Genomic DNA, 23,725 nt, shown 5'->3' on the forward strand with positions numbered 1-23,725 from the left:
TTATTACAAAAGTTTTGTGGTGCCTGCATATTAATATTGAGGCTTAACACAACAAAGCAATGTGCAATTTATTCCAATTGTTAAAACGAGATGCAATCAAATTCGCAATATAACATTTTACCACTGAAAACACCTGATTTGCTATATTTTTAGTTGTCCGTCTGTGTTAACTTGCAAAAGTGTAAAGCATATGAATCCAACATTTATATAACAGTGTTGTACAGAGGCAGACAATACAACGAAACAATGTTTGGCCCTAATTTATATGAGCTGTTTGTGCACACCTCATGTATTCAGGGAGTTCGTTCCACAGACAAGGAGCAGAAACTAAACGCTGATTCACCCTGCTTGGTTCTGCCCAACAGTGAGTAAACCTGTCCCTGATGACGTGAGAGGTTAGGATGTTATATACCTATCTAGTAAGCCTGAGATGTTCCTTGTAGGCCAATAACAGGATGTAGAAATCCAAACCATCTGTTTACACACTAGAAGACAGTGATTCAAGGACAGGTATGATCCGATTTATTTTTCCTTTATTTTTAGTTGTGGTCAGGAGTCTGGCAGCAGGATTTTGGATGAGAACTGCCTCATTAATTTTGAACTGAGACCAGTGAAGACACCATTATAGTAATCTTACCTACAGAAAATAAAGGCATGAACATGTTCCTGTCTTGTTTTAATAGAAATCCCTTTATTCTTGGCTGATTTGAGTGGCGGTTGCTGGTCTTATTGAAATGTAAATACAACACTGTACATATTTGACAACGTTTTAGAGGAAGCTTCCCTTGCTGTCTTAAAGCAATCTTCATTGGCTGATTTAGTAATCATCTATGTGGCTGTTAAAATTCAGGTCAGTCCAAACCTACTCTGTGCGTCTGTAGTTTTAACTGTTATTGAGTCAAGTTGACCACTGATCATTAACCATGCCTTTCTCAAAATAAGTAATTGGTGGTCACATTTAAATGCATGTAAGTCCAATTTTGTTGTCCAAAATCTAGTGACTAAATCAAGCTAGTCTAAGTTGGACTAACATACCTGGATCATGTGATTCATAGTCCGATTACTCCTGCATGTATAGTCGCACTGGAGTCGGACTTGGCACCAACATTTACTCCCTGGTCTTTGACCCAGAAGTAGATTGAGAGAATGTCGGAAATCTGCAGGTGGATCCAGAAAAATACAGCGGATACAGAAGGCAATGAGAGCAAAAAGATCAGGGCCAATTTGGCAAACTAGATCACGCAACACACTTTCCTGAGGCATCCTAAAAACTATACATCGTCTACCCCAGAACAGGAAGTCAAAACACATCACTAAGCGATCAAATACACCAAATAGTGGCACATGGAGGATGCAGTACCTGGGTGCCAGTCCCTCTTCCACTTCTCCTGCAACTTTCATTGGTGTGTCACTCCCTTCATCCAACCCAGTGACATCTTTTGTTGAGCTTTATAGTCACATTAGCCTAAACCCAAAAAAAATTATATTGCTATTCAAGAACACTAGTAAAACCATCCATCCATACACCTGTCATTTTCAGGTTGAAGGTTGGGGGGGTGACAATTTGATATTTAACTTTGCACTGTTGACATCAAGTCATGTAACCCTTCACTGTTGTGGGATCAACAAAAGTAAGAATATAAATTGTTTATTGATGGACTGACAGTGTTTTTTTTGTTTTTTGTTTTACAGCACAAAAAAAAGACCATTGCTATGATCAGAAGAGAAGCTGCTGTGAGTTGTGGAAATGGCAAACCCGGCAAGACAGGGATTTCTCGTGATAAAACAAAAACTACTACACATACTGTGTACTGTAAAATGAGAACAAGAAGAGGACCCTGGATTTGAAGAGTTCCTGGGTTTTTTTTTCTGCTTTTAGTAGGTGGCACTGATAGCTTAGTGAGTGATATGGTGTCAACACGGGAACACGGGGCCTTTTATTCTGTAAAATGCTTGACTTCCTGTCACGCTCATGCTGCTGAATTGAAGCCTGTTGTTCCGTTATGTTCAGGCACAACACGGAGTCACAGCACGATGCCAGAGTCAGTACACACTGACTAAAGTGGATGCGTATCAATTCCAACGCCGCGATAGAGACGCTACATGCAACCGATGTGAGGTAATAAGGGGCACATGTCAACATCTGCCTCTTTAAATCTGCAGCATTAAATGAATAAGCTGCCGTATTATTAATTATTAATATTATTACTGCTATATATTTAACTCATCAATATGTCCGCCCTCTGTCTTTGCACTGGACCTCATATTAGCAGCTCCTGCGGGTCTTGTAAAAACAAAAACCAGCAGGATATCCTTTAAAAAAATAAATAAATAAATCACCGTCATATTTTTATGCATGTTTTTCCTCCGCTATGTTTGTGTCATCGTTCTCCTCAACCCACTTATATTCCAGGCCTGGTAAATGCCAGCCACGCTGACCCGCAGTCATCCGAGTGGGCGGGTGTTTTGACTTGATAAATGATATAGCACCCCAAATTCCCCACACGGCTCTTTAACCTTTGATTTTATTTATTTTTTTTAGACATATAATTATGCCATGAAAACTTCAAAACACAACAGAGGAGGTGTTAATTAAGCCATTTTTTTTTGTTTTTTTCTGCCCTATGTCTCTCCTTGATCAGTGTTATTTTATGCCCTTATTCCTGCCAAGTGAATACAAGTTTAATCTTTTAGCTTCCCTTCACAATTAGTTTGACTAATTCCTGCATCTCACCTGTAAGAGGAAATTAGCAAAGCTAATCAACGACTCAAATGTTGTTGTTACCTATTCAACTCCACCCCCGCTCCTCTCTGTACACCTGGGCACAGGAGGGAATTAGTGAAAACAAAAGACACTAAAATCTACCTCCAATTAGCAGGCTCTCACGCTCCTCGTTTGATCTTCTATGTAAAAGAGTAGGTTTTAATAAAACAACAAATAAACATGCAAATAAATGCATGCTCACACACGAAAGAGTCAATCTCCGTCTGACTCCGAGTGTCTGAAACACTGCAAAGTATGTGCACTAAAGGGATTAGGCATTTGTATATTTTCAAACTTTCTCCATCACAAATAAATCTAAATTCTATTGAGAATAGTTTCATAATTCAATTCTTTTCCAGAGTGGTTGTATTGTGTTGCTTTGTAAACCACTCTCTCTCGCACTCTCTCCTGCACAAAAGTCCATAGAGAAAATCAATGATTTTACATCGTGGCACACAGGAGTTGTTGCTCCACTGCTGGCTCCATCAGGAAATGCAAATGTTTCATTCGGTGTCTTCAGTGTTATAAACCCTTCATTTATATTTACCTAAGTGGCACAAACTTACCAAACTAGGCAGCAGAAGACCAGGACTTAGTGTCCCTGGGTGTTAAATATACACATTTCCTCTATGGACTTTGGTGTGGGAGAGAGAGAGAGAGTAGTTTACAAACTTCAGCGCTCTGTCTTACTGCAGGTAAAGTGGCAAACATAGTTTTAAGATATCCTAGACTTACGCAAACAAATATATTTATTGGGTGAGCCATCTGTTGAGTAGGTAATACCTTGGTTCTCGATGCAGGGGGAGCAAATTACATGTGCACATTCATTTTTCTTTTGAAAACGCTGTTTGGAAAACACATTTGTAAACAAATGTCGGTCAATAATAAAAAAAAAAATGTCAAGTGCTCAAATTACAGAAGGAGACATGATTTTGATTAAAATATAATAAAGCCATGGCACAAAACTGACACATCACTGAATATTATCCAAAGACCCTTTAGGATTAAATGTCATTTGAACTGGCTAATTAAATAGGTCATATTAACAGTGAGCCAGCCATTTGTTAAATATCAATTTCCTTGATTAGTGGTCACTGTCATACCTTCAATTTTGGACGTAGGTTTTCTGTAGTCTTTGAGGGTGTGGTACCGGAGTAGTTTCTTGACTTGATTTGGCATAATATGGTCCTGAGGGGGCCTCAGTCATCTGAAACAAACAAATAAATGAATAACAAAAAGATTAATTAACAGAGAAGTCCTCTGCAAACAAAACGTGTGATTTCTTTGCAATTTGTACTGTATTCAGTATTGTGATTTTTGAAGTGACAGGTTAACATCTAAGCAAATAGAATGTGTGTTGTTGAATGATGTGACATTAAAAAAAAAAAAAAAAACTAAATCTCTGTTTGGTAGCTGTAATTTTGTCAGTGTTGGTTTTACCAGGCATTTCTTTGATTTTCTTTTTCTTTAGTAAAAGTACCAGCTAATCATTGGCTAGACGCTGACATTTCCGGTTTCTGCCAGACTGCAACACAAGTAAAACCCTAATACAGGGTTGAGTTGTTTTTTCTTTTTTTAAACAAAAAGTGCCCTTAATGAAACTACTAAAACAGCAAAACACAAGGGGGCAAAAATACTTAGAATAGCAAATGAGAAAGCAGGTGTAGGTCGGGGTTTAAAACAAACAGAAAAAAAAATAAAAATACCTGGGGGAACATGAGAGGCAGAAACACAAGGAGCAGGAACGAGGAAATGGAACAGATGAACCAACAGACTGATGAGCACAGGGACTAAATGCTCCAGGGAGGCAGGACTAATTGAACGCAGGTGAAACACATTAGGGCGGGGCTGACAATTGCAACAGAGGGGAAAACAGGAAGTAAAAGGAGACAAAGTGCACACAAGGAAGACACTATGAAATAAAACAGGAAACTAAGACATCATGAAGAAGAAAAAAAACAACGGAGAAATCCAGGAACAAAGACAGATCAAACAACCTTTGAAGCCTACCCAAATTCACCACTACAACAATAGCAACTCAGTAAAAGTAATCTAAATATCCATATATGATGGCAGTATCTTATTGTGAACTATGGCCATTAAGAGCAAAAATGCTATTTTTATAACAATACATTTTGTAGAATATTCAAATAATATAAACTCTAGCACATGAGAAGAAGAGAAAGTAATGCGGTGCTCAACACGCTGAGCTGACAGGAGCAGCTTACGAGATGCATTCAAAGACCCTGGTAAATGTATTGATGCATTTTGAGAAATCTCAAACATGTCATCACTACTTATGTGATTTAGTTGTGTTTTAAATGTTTGCTGCTGTTGCCAACTTATACTTATTAGAGCAACATTGTTCAGCCTTGCTCAGACTGCAGTACAAATTGGATTTGTAAGCATATCCAATCAGAATCTGATCTTCCTAAATTACTGTTTTATATTGCAAGTGATCAAATCTGATATGCGTGTGTCCATATTGACATTGTCTAGAAAAAGGTCTGATTTGAGCTGCTGTCAAAACAAGGCTCCCTCAGAACTGATGTGCAAATGTGCACTAAGTTTTAAAAACCAAAGCCAGTAAACTGGGTTACTTGTTTGATTTAAGTCCAGTACCAACATACAGTACTTAGTGCAAATGAATAGGCTGATTTCTATGGTAAAAAAAAGAGAAACAAGCGTGACAACAAATAACACAACTATAAATAATGCAAACTCCAAGCATTGGCTACAAGGGCTGTGCGATACTGCAAAATTTGGTATCGATCCAATACCAAGTAAATACAGGGCCAGTATTGCCGATACTGATACCAATACCGATACTTTTTACTACTACCATCTAGTTTTGTGTAGGGGAGAGCAATGTATCATAATTTATGAAGTGAATGCCTCATCAATATGCAAATTTGACTGAAAAATTGAATTTTCATGAATATTTAATTATTTTGTAAGTTTTCCTTTAATTAATCATGTTTATGATGATAATAAAAACACAGGACAATGTTTTCAGGCGAATAAAAATACTATTATTAAGAAATATTGTTTACATTTTTCTGTTTTATTGAGCTTCTTCTCTCACTTACTAACTGACCTGCCTTGGAGAAAATCCTTTCTGAGGTATGTTGCAATTACAGTCAGAAAAAGTAACTCAGAAATGTTTATAGAAAACTTAAAACTTAAATTTCCCTTTTCCGGTGGTAATCTGCATTTGCAATTACCAACATTGCAAACATCACAGGTTGCAGTGGTTTGATTTACAGCTGTAACAAAACAGCGCTCCTCTTCCGCTCTGCCATCACACAGCCACAAAAGTGCACTGCTCGCCTCACAGTGAGTGAGTGCAGTGGAGGGGGGAGGGGGTTGGCAGCAGAGTAAAGGGGAGGGGAGGGGCTAATTGAGCATGAGTGAAGTGAGAGAAGAGCGATGTTGTACGGCCAGTCGGTCACTCTGTAAATGCCTGGAGTTGTACTTAAGAATCAATCTCATCACACAAGTATCGATCAATACCCAATACCAACGTTAGTATCGATACTATCAATATTTTAGATCGATCCGCCCAGCCCTATTGGCTACTCAAAGGTGGTGGGAGGGGCCCCCAGAATCTAATTCTGCTTCGGACGCTGAATTTTTGCATGTATGGTTGCAATACTTTACATCATACTGTGAAGATTTGCAATCAAAGAAAGTGGTTTAGTGGTTTAGTCACACTTCATCAAGGACAATCAAGGTCTCATTAGGACATGTGACATCCCAGCGAATGAAGGAGACCGAAAATGGAAAGTTAAGACGAGAAAATACAGGGCATAATAGCGTGAGTAACTATATCTGAGGGGAAAGAGGGAGGATGGGGCAAACTGAGGAATGTGAGAGATGCTGTAGTTGGTGGAGTGTTATTGCTTGTGATGTTTTCATCGTCAGTCTGGCACAGAGCAGTGTGTCTTCAGGCCAGCCTTCATCACGGTGAGAATACAGGCCACCTCCACAAGTGCAGGGGTCAGGTTAGACCATGCCAGCTCAAATCTCATTTCCTCACCTCAAGAGTTGTGGTGACCCAGAAAGTGCAGCGCAGGTATATCTGTGCTCAGAAGCTCAACGTAAAAATCATCTTCTGAGATGGAAAGCGGTCAAATATAAAAACAGCAAGCTGCAGGGATTTAAAGTAAAAGGATATTGTTTCTGGAATGAACAGCAGAGGTGAACCATACACCTTGTGTGGTTATGACATGTTTTCTTTCCTGCTATAAAATACACATCACATCAGATGTATAATGTATATCTGATGCGATGTGTATTTCATATTTTATAAGACTCAGGTTGACTTACATTCATTTAGACAGCCTGAACAAAGTGTTATCCCTAAAATTAATCATAACCAGTTAATCTTAACCTAATCCCAATTCAAATCTTAGTCCTAAACCTAACCAGTTCTGAGGCTCTGCCTCATCAGGACCAGGTTTTAGTCTCCATGAGGAGGACAAAAGTAGCCTCTCACTCTCAAAATGTTGTGAATTTGTGGGTGTGTATGCCAGTGTGTCCCTATTTTATTCATTATATTTTTTTTTTTACATTCATGCTGTGTGTGAATGAATCACGACGCTTCTCAGCAGACTGTGAGTTTGCACCTGCACAAGTGTGTGTGTGTGTGTGTGAAATACAGAGAGAGAGAGAAAGGAGAGTGTGTTTGTTTTGTGTGTGTGAAGCAATCAGTATCAACGTGCTAAAGGACTCAGCATATGAACAATGAAGTATGTGAGTCAGAGAGTGGGAGCTGAAAAGACACGCAGCTACACACACACACACACACATGCAGATAGAGAGAGCTACAGCTGAGCCGAGGAGCAATTCATCTTCTCTCCTCTCATTTGTTTGCTCTCTCTACCTCCACGTTGCTCTCTCTCTCCCTCTCTCACTCTAAGTAGGTGCTGCAGTGTTTGGATGCCACTTTGTTTAATGGGGAACCTTTCTGGAGAAGCAACAATGAATTGACTGGAAAAAGGTCTGCCTGTCTGTGTGAGCATATGTGTGTGTGTGTGTGTGTGTGTTGAGTGTGTAGGGACTCCGACCTCTTCCTGGTGCCAGCAGCCAAATTGCATTAATTGAATAAATGAATAAAACCCAGGACCATTAGAGGGCGCGTTAGTGCCAGAGATGTTACCAGAGGGAGGGATATTCCCTGAACCCCGAGTGACCTTGGAATAAATAACACATGAGCTCTTTGCTCAATAATCAGAAATACAGTGGAGCCACCTGCATTACAAGGTTTTTGGTTGGAGTTAATTGGCTGTCAAAATACAGTGTTGACTGTTGGACCTGGTTGTCACGACGTAGCGTTTAATGGTCTTCTGACGTGCAGGGGCGAAAACGGAGTCAACTTTGATTTACATGAAGTGCGAGTTCAAATCAACCTGCAGGAATCCGGCTTTATAATGAGACACCGCGACGCACTCGCACCGAGTATCATCGTGACTTTAGAAACTGTTCTCAACTCGCTTCTCAGTTCCTCAACTTCACTTAAATGGGTTTCTATTAGGGCTGTCACTTTTTTCGAAAAAACATTACATCACATGCTATGGAGCTCTAGCAGATGACGTCAAACAACCAATGTAACACCCTCTGGCAAGGGAACGATGTACTAGACAACACATAAACCAGGCAATATCTTCATCAGCTGTTGTGAAGATGGTGGTTCGCCATCGGTGAACTGCTGCCATGCAATGTGTTCACAGTGAGCAGAAGAAGACTGAGCGATGGGAACCCACAAGCAACAGATTTTGTGGTTAGCGCTTGGTAAATCTAGTCTGAGTCCATGATTTGTTGTCTTTATTGCAGCAATTACTTATGTTACACAGCCCGCTGCTAATGCTGACGTCACACAGCCAGATTGTGTCCATTTGTTTCCCTCCAGGCCAATATTTTAAATTTTTTTCACTCAGGCATTATATGGAAATGTGATAAGGCAGTTGGCAGGAAAAGGTCTGGCATGAGTCCAGTGCCACTTTTGTGGACATTTACCTGCAACCACTCAAGGGAGTTTCAGGAAATCCAATGCACGTCTGAGGGCATCTTAAGTGTATTTAATGAAAGTGTTTTTATTCAAATCTGCGGAACCGGTGTCACATGAGTTCACACAACTCTCAAACAGTAAACAAAGCCCAGCAAAACAGTTATGTAAGCCAGTAGCAAAGAGGTTGACGTATGACAGAATGTTTCAGAAGAGTTGTTGAAAAAGATGTTTCCCACACCTGCACTGCCGGTACACACACGTCAGGTCTGATAATCTGATAGTGTTTCTTTGCAGAGCCTGTTTTCAGATGAAGGACACAGCATACAAATGATGTTACATAATTTCTGTTCACGAAGGCCAATCACTGAAAGAACTGGCAACCTCACATGACAGCTCACTTTAGCTTCCTCCATGTGACGCTGAAGCTCGTCAAACTCGCTCACCTTGGCACAAGGAGCTGACTCCTCCTCCTCTCAGGCAACAAGCAACAACTGCAGGAAGAAACCCGGTCATTTACAAATGATATGCCTGCACAGTTTTAGTGCAATTTCAGTACATTTCATAATGAATGTATTTCAAAAAGCAGTGAGCTATTAGCTCCACGTGAACATCTGTATTTCTCAGTATAGTTTTGTTCTTGTGATGTCATTCCTGCGCGTCACACGTTGTGATTTACAGTGATTTATAATGACACTTTTCCATTGTACAGTTCTAGCACTACTCGGCTCTACTCTACTCAGTTTAGTACCAGGAGGGTCGTTTTCCATTGCTATAGTTCCTCCCCCACCGTCGCTAAATACACCAGAACCCTCTGTTAAATATTGAGATTATATAAATTCCCTCAGGATCTTTAAGTCTTTTAAACTAATCTACAGTCCGGGATTGTTCAGTTTGATTCCTGTGTCTGACGTTGCACTTCTGACTCTTCCAGTGAAGTCACAATTCAGTGAAGCAGCAATTACCAATGTTTTTGCTCAGAATTCCACGGGGGAGTGACAGAAGCTCGACACTGGAACTATAATGCGCCGAAACAATGTTGTTTATTTACATGTATTCAGACATGCATATCAAGACCATAGTGTTTAAAATGCGTGGATGCTTTTGTTGTTTTGACTGAATAAGGTTGATGGTAACCATAGTAACTGTTCCGTGTTGGCTGATGTGTTTGGGAAAGTATGTATTTTCTCTCTCAGTGTTGAAGATGATATTCACAGCAACATGAAATACTGTAATAATGATTCATTCAAGAGGACTAAAACACAGAATAATAAAGTATCAAAATGTGCTAAATGGGATTTAACAAGGCAGCGTGAATCAGTTTAAACATGCACAGTGTTGCTCCGCGTTATTCACAGTGAGATCAGGTGTCTTTGAAGGAGCGGCAAAGTGAAACGCTTTTTACCTCAACTCAGTGCAGACTTTTTTTTTGTGACATTTAATAAAATAGAAATCCTGGAAGTGAATGCAATCAATCCCACGGCTTCTAAGACGAATGTACGACCATTAACGACAAACTCGAAATGGTCTCACAGATAAAAATATGCCATTGTGCCAAGCTGAATAAAAATGTGTGTGCTTCTCCTAAGCATTCATAATGACTCTGATTTCACACTCAGAGGAGAACAATTGTTCTACAGCCAGCGTAAGCTTCCTAAGTGCTGATTCATAGCCTCGACTTCTTGAGCTGCTCCATATAGTCCAGTCTTATAAACAATGGTCATGCAGTGATTTGCTGTCAGGTTATTAATGGAGTTTTAAAACACACTCAGTAAGCTTTTTTTGTTATGGCCTCTGTCCAGAGTGCTGAACCAGCAGCAGCTGTCAGCAGCGGTACAGAAGCGGCTGTGATCTGACCACCGAGAGAAAGATTCACAAAGAAACCTCCTGTCCTGTCCTGTCATTCCCTGTTAACTCTTTTCCTGTTATTTGGAATATGCAGTGAGTTTAGTTCCTGCTGGCTGTGTTCTTTTTCTTCCACTCAGCTTTATAAAAAAAAAAAAATACCGTGTGCAGTCTGAGTCATCTCTGCGTGAGTCTTAAAAATCTTAACAATATGTTAGTTCCTTTTTCTCACTGTTACAGGGCCCTTTTTTTCAACGGGAAAATGCAGCTTTGTTTTACTTTGTAAACAGCTCGCTCCCTGCACCAAACTCCACAGAGAAAATCAGCGATTTTACATCAAGGCATACAGGAGTTGTTTTATCCACTGCTGCCTGGATCAGTAAGAGCAAACGTGTCATATTGTGATTTTCGTGTTTGAAATCTTTAGTTCAGAGTTGAGATTCCAGACTGAAATACAGCTGCAGAACATGAGCACGTTGCGATTTATGAAGCGTTATTTACACACTGAAGACGAGGTTCTCCTTCTTTTTGCCTGCCTGTGCTCTGTCCGCATTTTAAACTTGTGTACTTTGTTTTTGTACATACAATTCCACGTCTTCACTTTTAATGTCTGAAATGGACACAGACATGTTCGTATATCTGCCGACGTAAGATCCCATGACCGGATTCTGATTCTATCGTGAGCGCCTGCTTTGATATTTTGCACAGGTGATTTGCAGATTTTATGATCCCCCAACCTTTTTGTTCTAGTTCATTATAAGAACACACAACTACTTGCCTTTGTGGGCTTTTCCTTTTAATTTCATCCTGATGAGAATCGCCTCCCAAAACACAGTGGAACAAAGTGTGCTTGCAGCCCGTGTGTGTTTAACTTAAATACTTCAGGCCCATTAGGGGCAGAAAAAAGCTCAGAAAGCCGGAAAAAAACAACTCTGTTATAAATTACCGCAGAGATTCGCTATCTGAAAATTACTTTAGAAATCAAGCAGCTGTATTGTGTGTGCATGTTCTTTGAAGCACATTTTCTTTGCCTATTTCTCTGAGGTCATATCTCTGAACCATTAGTCTCCAGACACCAGTAGGCTGTAATTGCATGCGTGTGTGTGTCAGACGGAGCTTAATTGAAAAAAGAGGTAAAGGCCACGGTGTCCCCCCGTGGTGCAGACTCTAAATGTTGCCTGGCTGCTGAGCGACCGAAGGGAAATTGAGCAGAGAGACGCAAATGGAGAGGGAGAAAGAGGGTGAGGTCGGCTGTAAATTTGACATTCCGCGCAGAGTTTGAATAGAAAGACTGACAAAGAATGAGAGCATAGCTAAATGTGGGCTTCCCCCTGTGAGACGGAGCGCTCTTTGGAGCAGAGACAAAGGGGGCGACAGAAAACGAGGAGGAGGGGAGACGTTGTGCGCCTCTCCCCGGTGAGCAGGCTCAGAGAGCAGGGGAGCTGTCCTTGGTTCTGAATCAGCCTCTGGCAGAAAACCAAGTCAAGCAGTTAGCATTGAGCACATTGCACAGGGCTGAATGCATGTACACTCCCACTCTATCATTGTCTTTACCTGTCATCCATCTACCCCTCCCTTTCCTTTGACCCCCCCCGTCAACCCTTCTGTGTTTGTTGTTGTCGAGATGAGACGGTGCACTGAACACAGCTGAAGGCAACTAAACACAACACCACTCTGTCTGGCGTTCTCCATGTGTTTACAGGATTCTGCTGCTCTGGAAATGTTATTCATGCTCTTTCTAAAAGTATTGTATCAGGAGATTGATATTAAAGTCACATTTCACTTGTTTTTTTTCTTTGCATTTTATTGGCAGAACACACATTCTGTGACCACCCGGGAAACGCTTATTTCTAAGCCTTGTTGTTTCCAGCAGGTGTTTGTTTGGTGTGAGGATGACATCTTTGTTTTTCTGTCCGTCTCTGAGGTATGAGGAGTTGATTGGTTGATTGTGATGGCAGCCTGATGTGGAGCACCTGAGCCAGTGCTGCTGCAGACCATTCAAGTCCAACCTACTCAACTTTCCCTCTTGCCGTCGCCCTCTCCAGAGCCAGCACCTTTTAATCTTTTGTCTGTTTGTTTGTTTTTGTTATCTACTACATTTGCACAACACATACACACACACACACACATTGATGCCAGTAAACAATAATTCTGTTTGCTAGAAAATGCATAAGGACTCAAGAATCAGCCAAGTTATTATTATTATTATTATTATTATTATTATTATTATTATTATTATTATTAATAATAATAATAATAATAATAATAATAATAATAATAATAATAATAATAACAATAATAATAATAATAATAACAATAATAATAATAATAATGAATTGTATTTGTAAAATAAAAAATAATTGGAGAGAGAACGTTAAATTAAACTAAAAAAGCTTTCTTAAAAAGGTGGGTTTTTAGGCCTTTTTTAAAAGTGTCTAGGGTCAGGGAGAGTGTTCCAAAGACTGGGAACAGTGTGGCAGAAGGCTCTGTCTCCCATCGTTCGGAGCTTGGTCCTTGGGATTTGCGGGACGTTTGCCTGGCCGGAGCGGAGGTGTCGTGGAGTGGGTTGAGGGGTGATTAGCTCCTTCAAGTAGGTTGGAGCATTACCATAGAGGCACTGGTGGGTTAGCAGTGAGATTTTGTATTCAATCCTGCGTGAGAATGGGAGCCAATGAAGGGATTTGAGAATTGGTGTGATATGGTCAAATTTTCGAGTCTTTGTGAGGATCCGGGCAGCACAGTTTTGCATGTGTTGAAGCTTCTGAATGTTTTTGTTTGTGATCCCGACAAGAAGACCATTACAGTAGTCCAGCCTGGTGGAGATAAAGGCGTGGATAAGTTTCTCTGCATCTGGAAGTGAGAGAGACGGACAGAGTTTTGCAAAATTTTTTAGGTGGTAAAAAGAGTTTTTGCAAAGCTGTTTGATGTGAAGTCCAAAGGTCAAGTGAGGGTCCATTACTACACCAAGGTTGGTGACTGATGAAGAGAGGTGGATGTCGTGGCCGGCATATCGGTTATTAAAACACTTGTTCCATGTGGTTAAAAAGCAGAAAAGATGCATAACTTTAGCAGATTCTTCTAAACTCTTCTAAATAACACGTGTGTACAGTCCCCCCCTCACTCGCTCTTTAAATCTAATAAACTGACATGAGACATCTTCAGTAACCCTATCAGATTCCCCTGCCAAACTTTAATCAGGCAATCAACATTCATCATTGCTGTCAAATGTAAAGTCTGCGCTCCTCTCTCCCACAGTCAGCTGTCATTTCAGATGTGCCGTGACACTCCTTCACCCTCGTCTCCACCAGACTCTGCATCAATACCAGCGCAGACGTCAGCATAATACTACAATAGATATCACTCTAATTATCGTTATTGGTGCCGCTATCATCGCTGCTGTGGCATTATTACATCGGAGTGTAATTTGCCAGAGATTTCCTGCTGTTAAAAGGGAGGATTTTTCTCACAAGTGTCACCAAGTGCTCGCTCATTATGTAAACTCGTAGGTGTCTCAAAAATATTCTAGGCTTTTTCTTTGTGATGTGCTTGAACCACCATCAGTGTCGAGACCCCGAACCCACTCTATCATTGTGAGGAGTCTTAGCACCAAAAGATTTAAATGTCACTGTAATTCTCTGCCTGTGCTCATCTGACAAATCAATATATATATATATATAAATAAATGAATATATATATATATATATATATATAGTAGCACAAAGTAGTCAACTTCAGGGACCGTGAACAATAAGTACTCTGACAGCAAATACATTAAAATGAAATAGGTGATGAACAGCTTGTGGGACAATGTCATAAAAAAAAGTTATAATTTTAGATTTAATTTCATTTGCATTGTTTGACTCGCTTGTCCTTTGTGCACACATTCATTTTGTTTTTCAATGAAAGGACTTTCTAGGTCCTAAGATCTATGGCCTTAGCTTTAAAATATTTCAAGGTCCACATGTGTCACATTTTTTATTGGCATAAATTACATATACACATAGTCAAGACATAATAAGTCACTTAATGAAAAGGGTAACAATATTACTTGTGCAAGCAAGGTGTTGCCACAATGTTTCTTGTTAAATGGTATCAAAAGTAATCATTTACATTACTCATGGTTTGTAAGTGGTTTGTATCTATATAGGGCTTTTCTTGTCTTGACAACCACTCAAAGCTGCTGTACGCTAATGTTTCGCCATTCAAACATTCACTCACACACAGCAACATGGGGTAGACTAGCGGAGCCAGTAATCGAACCCACAGCCTTTAAGTTGAAAGACGACTCGCTCTACCACTGAGCTACCGTCGCCCACTTTCACTTTTCATAACAAAATGAATGAAAAACAAGCTTCTTTTGGCTCTGACTCCACATGAATGAAATTATGAAAATAAATAGTTACACTGAATGACCAAAGCAGAAAATCAGAATTTACTGAAATCTATTTATTGGCTTCAGCATATTCCCTCCGATGTGACCTGCATCGAGACCTGCAATGAAAATACACTTCATTATCTAAAGAAAAAGTATTTTCTCTTTACTCTTTTCAGTGGTTTATATCCGGGTTATATGAGGAAGTCCACTGGTACCCGCTTATGTATAACTCTGCATTCAAGGAAACCAAAAAAAAAGCTTCTGTCTCATTAGGACCAGGTTTTGGTCTCCACGACTATATACTACACATAGTAGTGTAGCTATAGATGCCAGTCACCTCCCTGCACCACCATGGGATTTACAGCACAGATAAACTAGGACACACTGGAAGGTTAAGTGTTGGCCTGAGAGTGTTTTCTCTTCTCACTTCATGTTGTTAAAAATCCTCCACACAAAATGGCCCTTAATTAAGATTCAGACGAGTGTTTGAGGCTCTTGGCAGTTAAATGGGCCCAGGAGATGTGAGGAGTGGATGGCGGCTGGCTGGCTGAGTTTGCCTGTGCTGACGGAGGAGGAGGAGGAGGAGGAAGAGGAAGAAAAGGGGACAAGAGGAGGGAAAAAGCATGAGGGAACTTTGTGGTCTGAGTTGTTTATTTGGACCACACGGCTCCCTTCTTTTATGCATGGTTTCACATTTTGTCTCTGCTGCTGCTGCAGTTATGGAACTGGTGTTGAAAAATAAAAGCAGACAAAGCTTAAACATATGTCAGACCTTGCTATTAAAAATGAAACAACGCTGTTAAAAAAAAGGGGGGTGGGGGATTTGGCTTTGTCACAGCACGCCACTGAGTGCCTACCACTGTCTGCATCTCTGACCCATCCAGCTGTCTCCACAACTGTCCACTCATCCATCAAGCCAAACAGAGATAAAACACTCAGGAATAACCTCAGTGAAGGGAAAGGACAGCAGAGAAAACAAAGACACCAGGTCTGGCTACTGTTTCCTGCATTTCACCACTTATATTTCAGTGCCATTCCCATTATCCAACCTTGCCAATAATTTTGCAATCATATTAACCTTGCCAGGCAACATCACAGTATTCATATTGGTATTCTCCACCAATATTTGTAGCATCTGCTCAGTGTCCCAACATTTGAATATCTGTCTGGCCTGTCTGTCCCGACCCCCTCTCGGGCTCCTGATGCCGGCCAAGGAGGAATGGTTTTATGGCCAGGAACAGTAAATTCCCAAAGTGAGCCATTTCTTCAAATGACGATGCATATTTTAGTCAAGGCAGAAAAATATATAAAAAAAAAGAGGCATCAGTCAATAAATAAACTCCAGCTAGATGCAAAAATCCTTACAAAAAAAATACTTTGAGCATGATTTCAAACACAAATATTTTAAGTAGGCATAAATAAGATAAGGTTGTAGATAATCAGGACAACACATTCAATTATTGACCACCAAAGAACAAATATTTATTAACAGGCCTGTATTTTGTTGCATGAAACTCAATATTCCTGATGACAACATCCTCTCGTCTACAAGATACACAATTCATTTGCAAAATTTCACGACTTCCCAACGTCATGCTGGAAAACTGAAATAACAAAATATGTTCATCACACACACTGAAAACCAACATATCGTTGTTTGATTGATTAATAAACATAATAAGATTGATGGTTTCAGCAATGAAAATGAGTGTAATGCTCTTTCTCTTTGTCTCTTCTTCATTTCTTTCCTCTTTTTCTTCTTGTTTCAAAAATCAAAAGCCTGAACAAAAAGTATCATTTAGGCTAATTAAACGTCCATTTTTCCCTTTTCTACTGGGGACCTTGTGTGTGATCGGCCTTGCACAGATCAAGGACAGATGAAATACCTTATTTGGGTAGCCACGGCAACCCAAATCAAAGGCGTACAAGAAGGAAATCACATCTCTCTTGTCTGTCCAGTTTCCTAAACTAGCGCACAGCTGTGTTTGCAGCTTTAATTAACTAATGTACCTTAAAAAAGTTATTTCTGAGACGTTAAAATGGTTTCATATGTGCATGTCTAAACCTTAGGTATGGATGTTTACTATTACTGTCTGACACCTTCAGTGGAAAAGAAAAACATGTCAGTTAGCTTCCTTCCTCCAGCAGCAACAATAGCGTTGTTCATTCTCTTTCTGTCTAAAGGAGGCAGCGAAGGATGTGAACGTGTCTGAGCTGAGCTCAAAGCATTCATTGTTACTGCCAGACAGCCAATGTGGAACTCGGCTTACCTCTATTGAATTGTCATCATCAAGAATTGTCATGCACTGATTTCACAGCAAGTGATCTTTATTTTTTTTTATTTTTTTGTATTTCTCTCTTCTGAGGTTCAAATCACTGCTTACATTTTGGTAAATTCCTTAAATGATTTGGTAAAGTCAAAACTGAATCTCAAACGATATATCAAACTCCCGACTGTGCAACAAAGACAATTTCATGGTGCAGCAGACACATTGAGATTCTTGATTACTGATATAGATGCACGAGGGCCCGAGCACCAATGGGTACAAAAGGCCCCATTTTATATCTTCTGATTGTTCTTTTTCATCATCATTCTTTCACTTACTTTTTAAGGGGAACTTTTGAAGACCTTGCCATGCACGAAAACTCGCCAAACTTAACGTAAATTGTGATCTGACTGAGATTTTGTGAAAGTTTTAAAGCAATCTGACGCAGCAGGGTTTCACAAGCAGGAAGAGCAAGCAGGCTTCCGCCCTGACTCAATTCTTCTTCATCATTTTCAGGGTTGAATGGGTCGTTATGAGGCTTTTACAGAGCTTGATGATGAGCTGACCATTTGAATCAGGTGTGTGAAGCTTCTAAAACATGCAGGGCAAACCAATATGGGAAACACCGACACTGGCTGTTGAGGAAATAATCTGAGATTTCACAGATTTATATCTAATTGATGTCTAGTTCCATTGAAATATCACTATAACTCAGCAAAGTGGTTGTTGGAAGACTTTCTGAATGTCTTCAGGTTCAGGTGCTTTTCCATCATAGCACTACTCGACTCAACTCTCCATGGAAACAGAATGCAAAAGGTATAGAAATAGGAACATTGGAATGAAGGGATTGGTGGATCATTGGCGGATACTGTTGCAAAGTAAAGTAATCCGTCCCATATCGAGCAGGAAGTTTGCCTGTAGGTTTCACCTTTGAACGACCATGTGGTCTTCATCCAGAGTAAATCAAGTCCCACATAGTTCGATTCTGTTGCCAGCTTTAGATAAGCTCCAGGTAAATAACAAGCCTGTGACCAAATTGAACCAAGTCTTTCAATCTTAAATCCTTCCCTAACTTTAGTCAAGTCTGTGACACTTCTAAGCCTGTGATCAGAATGAATCAAGTCTCGATCAAGACAAAGCACAGACGACAGAAAGGGCGATGGACACATGTTTTATTTATTTCTTTCCTTTTTACTCAAGATGTGAGAACAATAGCTTTATAGAGGTGTAATTTGTAACCTTTTCTTTGGGGAAATAATGCAAAGTAGACAAAAACAATGCCTCCCTTTTGCAAAAAGATGACTTTTCCCCAATCACAGCTGTCCGTTTGTCATCTTTGGTGCAAAGCAACAGCATGTGAGGCCCCTTTGGTTTAATGGATCATAGAAATCCATCTAGCTGTTGTGGTGCTGGGCCGGATTTTCTTCTGTAATGAGCAGTCAGCAGTGTCTGTAGCCTGCTGAGGAGACCAGACATCATTTATATCCAGCGCAAGCAAGCAAGCCACACAGTCTCTGCTGCCAAAAGAACCATCCATTTAATAGAGACAAGTCAGAGAGAGGGCAGCCTGCATACTGCCACACAGCCAGCACTGCACTGCAGAGCCCTGAAAACAGACAAGGTGTGTGTGTGTGTGTGTGTGTGTGGGGGGGGGGGGCTTAATAAAGCCAATCAGTTTGCCATGACTATCTGTCACAAGTTAATTTATAAATGTAACAAATTAAACATGTGAAGTACTCGTCCCATATTTTTTAATTAAAGATTTTTGACATGTGTAATTTGCATTATAGCAAAAACTGTTGATAATGAGCGGGTAATATTTGGACAAGTTGAAAATTATTAGATCTTATTAGATCAGAGAGATTTATGGTTGACTCAGATCTTTAGAAATCACTGCAGCTAATGGACAATATGTCTCTATTCTACACTGTCCACATTGTCCTCTCCACACTGCAGTGCATGTGCATTTATTTAAACACTGTGGTGCATAACATTAAAAAAAAATAAATTGTCTATTACTGTACAATCAATCCATTGTCTACAGAGGAGGATTAGGGCCACACAGGAAAAAAAAAAAAATTAGATTTTTGAGTTAAAAGTCATAATTCTGACTTTAAACTCTGAGATTGAAGTCATAATTCTGACTTTAAACTCAGAATTATGAGAATAAAGTCATAATTCTCACTTTAAACTCAGAATTATGAGAATAAAGTCATAATTCTGACTTTAAACTCAGAATTATGAGAATAAAGTCAGAATTCTGACTTTAAACTCAGAATTCTGAGAATAAAGTCAGAATTCTGAGTTAAAATGAGAATTCTGAGTTTAAAGTCAGAATTCTGAGTTTAAAATCTGAGAATAAATTCAGAATTCTGAGAATAAAGTCAGAAATTCTGAGTTTAAAGTCAGAACTCAAATACTTTTTCCTGCATGGCCCTAATCCTCTTCCGTAATTGTCAAATTAGGTCACATAGTGCTTATTAATCCTTTCAGCTCCATAAGACAGTCTGAGTTTCTCACTTAGCTGTGTTTAGATCGCATGTCATTCAGTGACTTCCCACCACTGCAGACGGAAAGTGATTTGCTTAATGTCACTACAGACAGATGGAGGCAACGTTAACCTTGTGCGAGTAAAGCCAGATGGCTGCAAACAGGTTGAAGTATGACTGAAAACACAAAGACGTGCAAATTAAATGACTAAACAATGGAAGAAATCACCATTTACCTAAAAATGTCCAGACACTTGTTTCATAAGTACATATAATGGGAATCAAAATGTCAAATACTAACCAGCTAACAGTGAATAATAGCTCGATGACCTCCGACCGGGGGTTGTTCTTTGAAACACGAAACAAGTGATTATATTCCTGAGTAATGTCATTATAATCGGGCTTTATATCGTCTGCTTCTAACCAACCATGATGACACTGCCATCCTCTGCTCGCCATCGCCATCAGAAGACGACAGGGTCAGTCGTTTCAGCAAGAGCCCTTTATGACCCCTGACAGGGTCAGGTGGTAATTAGCTGCTGTATAGCAGCTGGTGGCATTAGGTGCCTTTAGAGATGGACTGCTGCTGGCCTGACACGTACTGCTGGAGGCAGCAGGGGCGGAATGTATGAAAAAAAGCCGTCAATTTGTACATTTTCTACTTCTTGTCGCATGACAGTGAGCTGACATCGTGACTTTTGTGCTGCAGAAGGAAGCTGATGAATTGAAGTCACATTAAATGAAAACACAGGCTCACAGGGTGATGTAGTTATGAGGGGGAGGTCACAGAAACCACATCTGCTGTAATTTTTTACGACTTAAATGTCATACAGAAGAAGATGGGGAAGCAAAGATTGGTGATACAATCTACAACCATTACTTATTTCACAAAACTCTGTTTTAAGCTTTCTTGCTGAACAAAATAAACTATACGTAACAGTGATCAAAAGTACATAAATTATCAGAGGGAGATCAATATGTATGAGGGGCCGTATAGGCCATAATCCAAACTCACCTCTCACATAGACTACTGAAACCTCTCACAAATACTACTGAAAATCAAACCTCTCACAAAAACTAGTGAAACCTCTCACATATACTACTGAAACCTCTCACAAATACTAGTGAAACCTCTCGCATAGACTAGTGAAACCTCTCACATAGACTAGTGAAACCTCTCGCATAGACTAGTGAAACCTCTCACATAGACTAGTGAAACCTCTCACATAGACTAGTGAAACCTCTAACATATACTACTGAAACCTCTCACAAATACTAGTGAAACCTCTCACATATACTACTGAAACCTCTCACAAATACTAGTGAAACTTCTCACATAGACTAGTGAAACCTCTCACATATACTACTAAACCTCTCACATAGACTAGTGAAACCTCTCATATATACTACTGAAACCTCTCACATAGACTAGTGAAACCTCTCACATAGACTAGTGAAACCTCTCAGATATACTACTGAAACCTCTCACATAGACTACTGAAACCTCTCACATAGACTAGTGATTATGGATTATGGCCTATACGGCCCCTCATACTCTGTGAAAAGAAATAAAACAAAAAAAACAAATAAAATATCTTAATTTCAAGTGTGCACAACGATCACTTTCTTATGTCTTGTGTCTTCAGATCCTCAAAGCTAAAATGGAGACAATTCAGCTAATCAAGTTCTATTTTCACCTCGGAATGTCATTAAAGGGTAGGGTTTCACAGTTCTGGTCCCGGTGGCCCACTGCTCTGCATGTTTTAGATGTTTCGCTGCTCCGTTACACCTGGTTCAAATGGTCAGCTCATCAGGAAGCTCTGCAAAAGCCTGATAACAATCCATTCATTTAAAGCAGGTGTGTTGGAGCAAGGAAGCATCTAAAACATGCAGGGCAGTGGGTTCCCAAAACCAGGATTGAGGAACCCTGGAATGTCACCAGCATATTTTACCTGCTCTTAAACCAACACACAGATGTCATCACTACATGTTGTTCATATTGTTTCAACTATGAAACAATATTGTGTAACATCTGTGGGTGTGAGAGAAAGAGACAGGTTCTTGTTACTAACATTTCATTTGCAATGGAAGTTGTGTTTGACCTGGGGGTGGAAACAGGAGACACAGGATCTGACAATGAAAACTCGTGTGGTGTGCATGGACACTTAGGGCCTTTAAACATGAGAAGAGATTTATCATTCGGGCTTTTCATCCACACGGAACCAGTGTTTTGGTAGCCCTTAAATGGGTCCCAGAATGAAGTAGCATATACAACCAACATGCTACTTTTGGAAAATGATGTCTCTTGGATTCACTGCTGGTCTCTTTGTTCACATTATATTAGTAGTTCATCGGGCAGATTACACATCAGATTACAAACACTGGAGGAAGGGACAAAGACATTCTTGCTACCCTAGCTCTTAGCAGGAATTAGATGAGTTCAACATATTCCAAAAACACCACTATCTTATTTTGTTTGATATGGATCTTAAGCACCCAAGATAAGTATTTTTTTTATTACAAGATAAAACAAATATTACCTTTCTAGGACTCTGGGTCTTTAGTGCCATTCTGTAACCATCATTTACTGCTAATACCAGAATGCATGGTAAGCAATCGGCCAACTTCTGCACAACCTTGCATTTTTTTGCAGCTTATCACAAATTACAACCAGGGTTTTACTGAGACCAACAAAGTCCATTTGGGTCTGCATAGATCTGTATACAAAACATCAGCCATTGTATGTAATCAAACAAGATTGGGCATTCTTTTTTATGATTTTGTTTTGGTACAACCACAAACTGGAGATCTTAATTATTGTCAAACTTTGGAGGACTTGTGAAAGCAACAAACTATATTTAAGCAGGGTAGGCAGCGTGAGTCCAAATCCCACTCATCTCCAACACCAGATTGACATTGCACAGCTTGGCTTACTGCTGTGTCTCATCCCACTCCAGTTCACAGTGAATCACCAAAACATCAAATTAGATGGAGAAATTAGGGAAAAAAAGCACTTGTCTCACTGGAGAAGTTCACCATATACCAGGTGCTGCCATGAAATAAGTGTAGTGACAGCCAAACCTCTCTGTTTCAGACTGGTTTTGTTGGACAGCTCCCTGGTGTGAAACTAAAGGGCATCACATCATGGGCAACAAACATTGCCAACTAATTTAAAAAGAAGAAAATGAATCAGAGCCTGTTTTAAAACTGTGGTACCAGGGTGAAACTCATTTCCTTTGGCTCAGTGCTTGGCCAAGAAGTCCACAGGGGCGGCAAGGTGAATGACTCCGCCTGTTGACTACCTTGAGTTCCTGATTTCTTTATTTCCAAGATTGTTTCTATAATATCCATGGATGGAGGAGGCATTTCAGGGTCAAGGTCCAGGACACTTCACAGAAGCAGCTCACGTCTTGCAAGCAGAAAAAGGGCTACAGGTCCAGATATTGATGTGTCACATCACATTACAGAGTCAGTTTTAAAAAACAAAACAAAAGTTTGCTCACACTGCAAATTCATCTAAGATGATGAAAAAAAAGTCAACTGATTGCTTGATTTAAACTCAATCTTCAAAACCAGTGACTATCATGTGATGAAAAATTTTCCCCCCGGGTATGGGCAAACATTTTGAGGCTTCACAATAAACAGTGTCCAAGACTTCTGTTTTTTGTTCATGTTATAGCCGCTGGCCTGCGTCCTCTCCACCCTTATCCTGAGATTTGTGTTTGAAGTATGCCAAATTTCAAGATTTAAACATTCCAGATTTTAATTCATTATCTAGATATTCTGGGTGTATTGTGATGTTCTTGATGCTGTTCCCAACTGTATTTTTGTTATTTTCTACTAACCAAATAGGGTTGATTTAGAGTTATTATGAGTTTTTTTTGGGTTTGTTTCATTGATTGATAAAGTAGATTACCTCTTTTATTTTGAAGAGTCCTTTTTTGGGTTGCATTTTGTTTTGTTTAACAGTATCCACTG

General features: G+C 39.8%; 1 long non-coding RNA gene across 1 annotated transcript in view; it reads right to left on the minus strand.

The window, feature by feature from the left end:
• The window catches only part of LOC131472869 (uncharacterized), a 94,686-nt gene that overhangs the window by 39,522 nt on the left and 31,439 nt on the right, over positions 1 to 23,725 (minus strand). Inside the window, exon 2 of the long non-coding RNA XR_009242142.1 lies at positions 3,868 to 3,971. This is a non-coding gene — a long non-coding RNA (uncharacterized LOC131472869). The remainder of the gene's footprint in view (positions 1 to 3,867; positions 3,972 to 23,725) is intronic.

The sequence above is a fragment of the Solea solea genome, chromosome 14 (assembly GCF_958295425.1).
Source record: "Solea solea chromosome 14, fSolSol10.1, whole genome shotgun sequence".
Lineage (NCBI taxonomy): Eukaryota > Metazoa > Chordata > Actinopteri > Pleuronectiformes > Soleidae > Solea > Solea solea.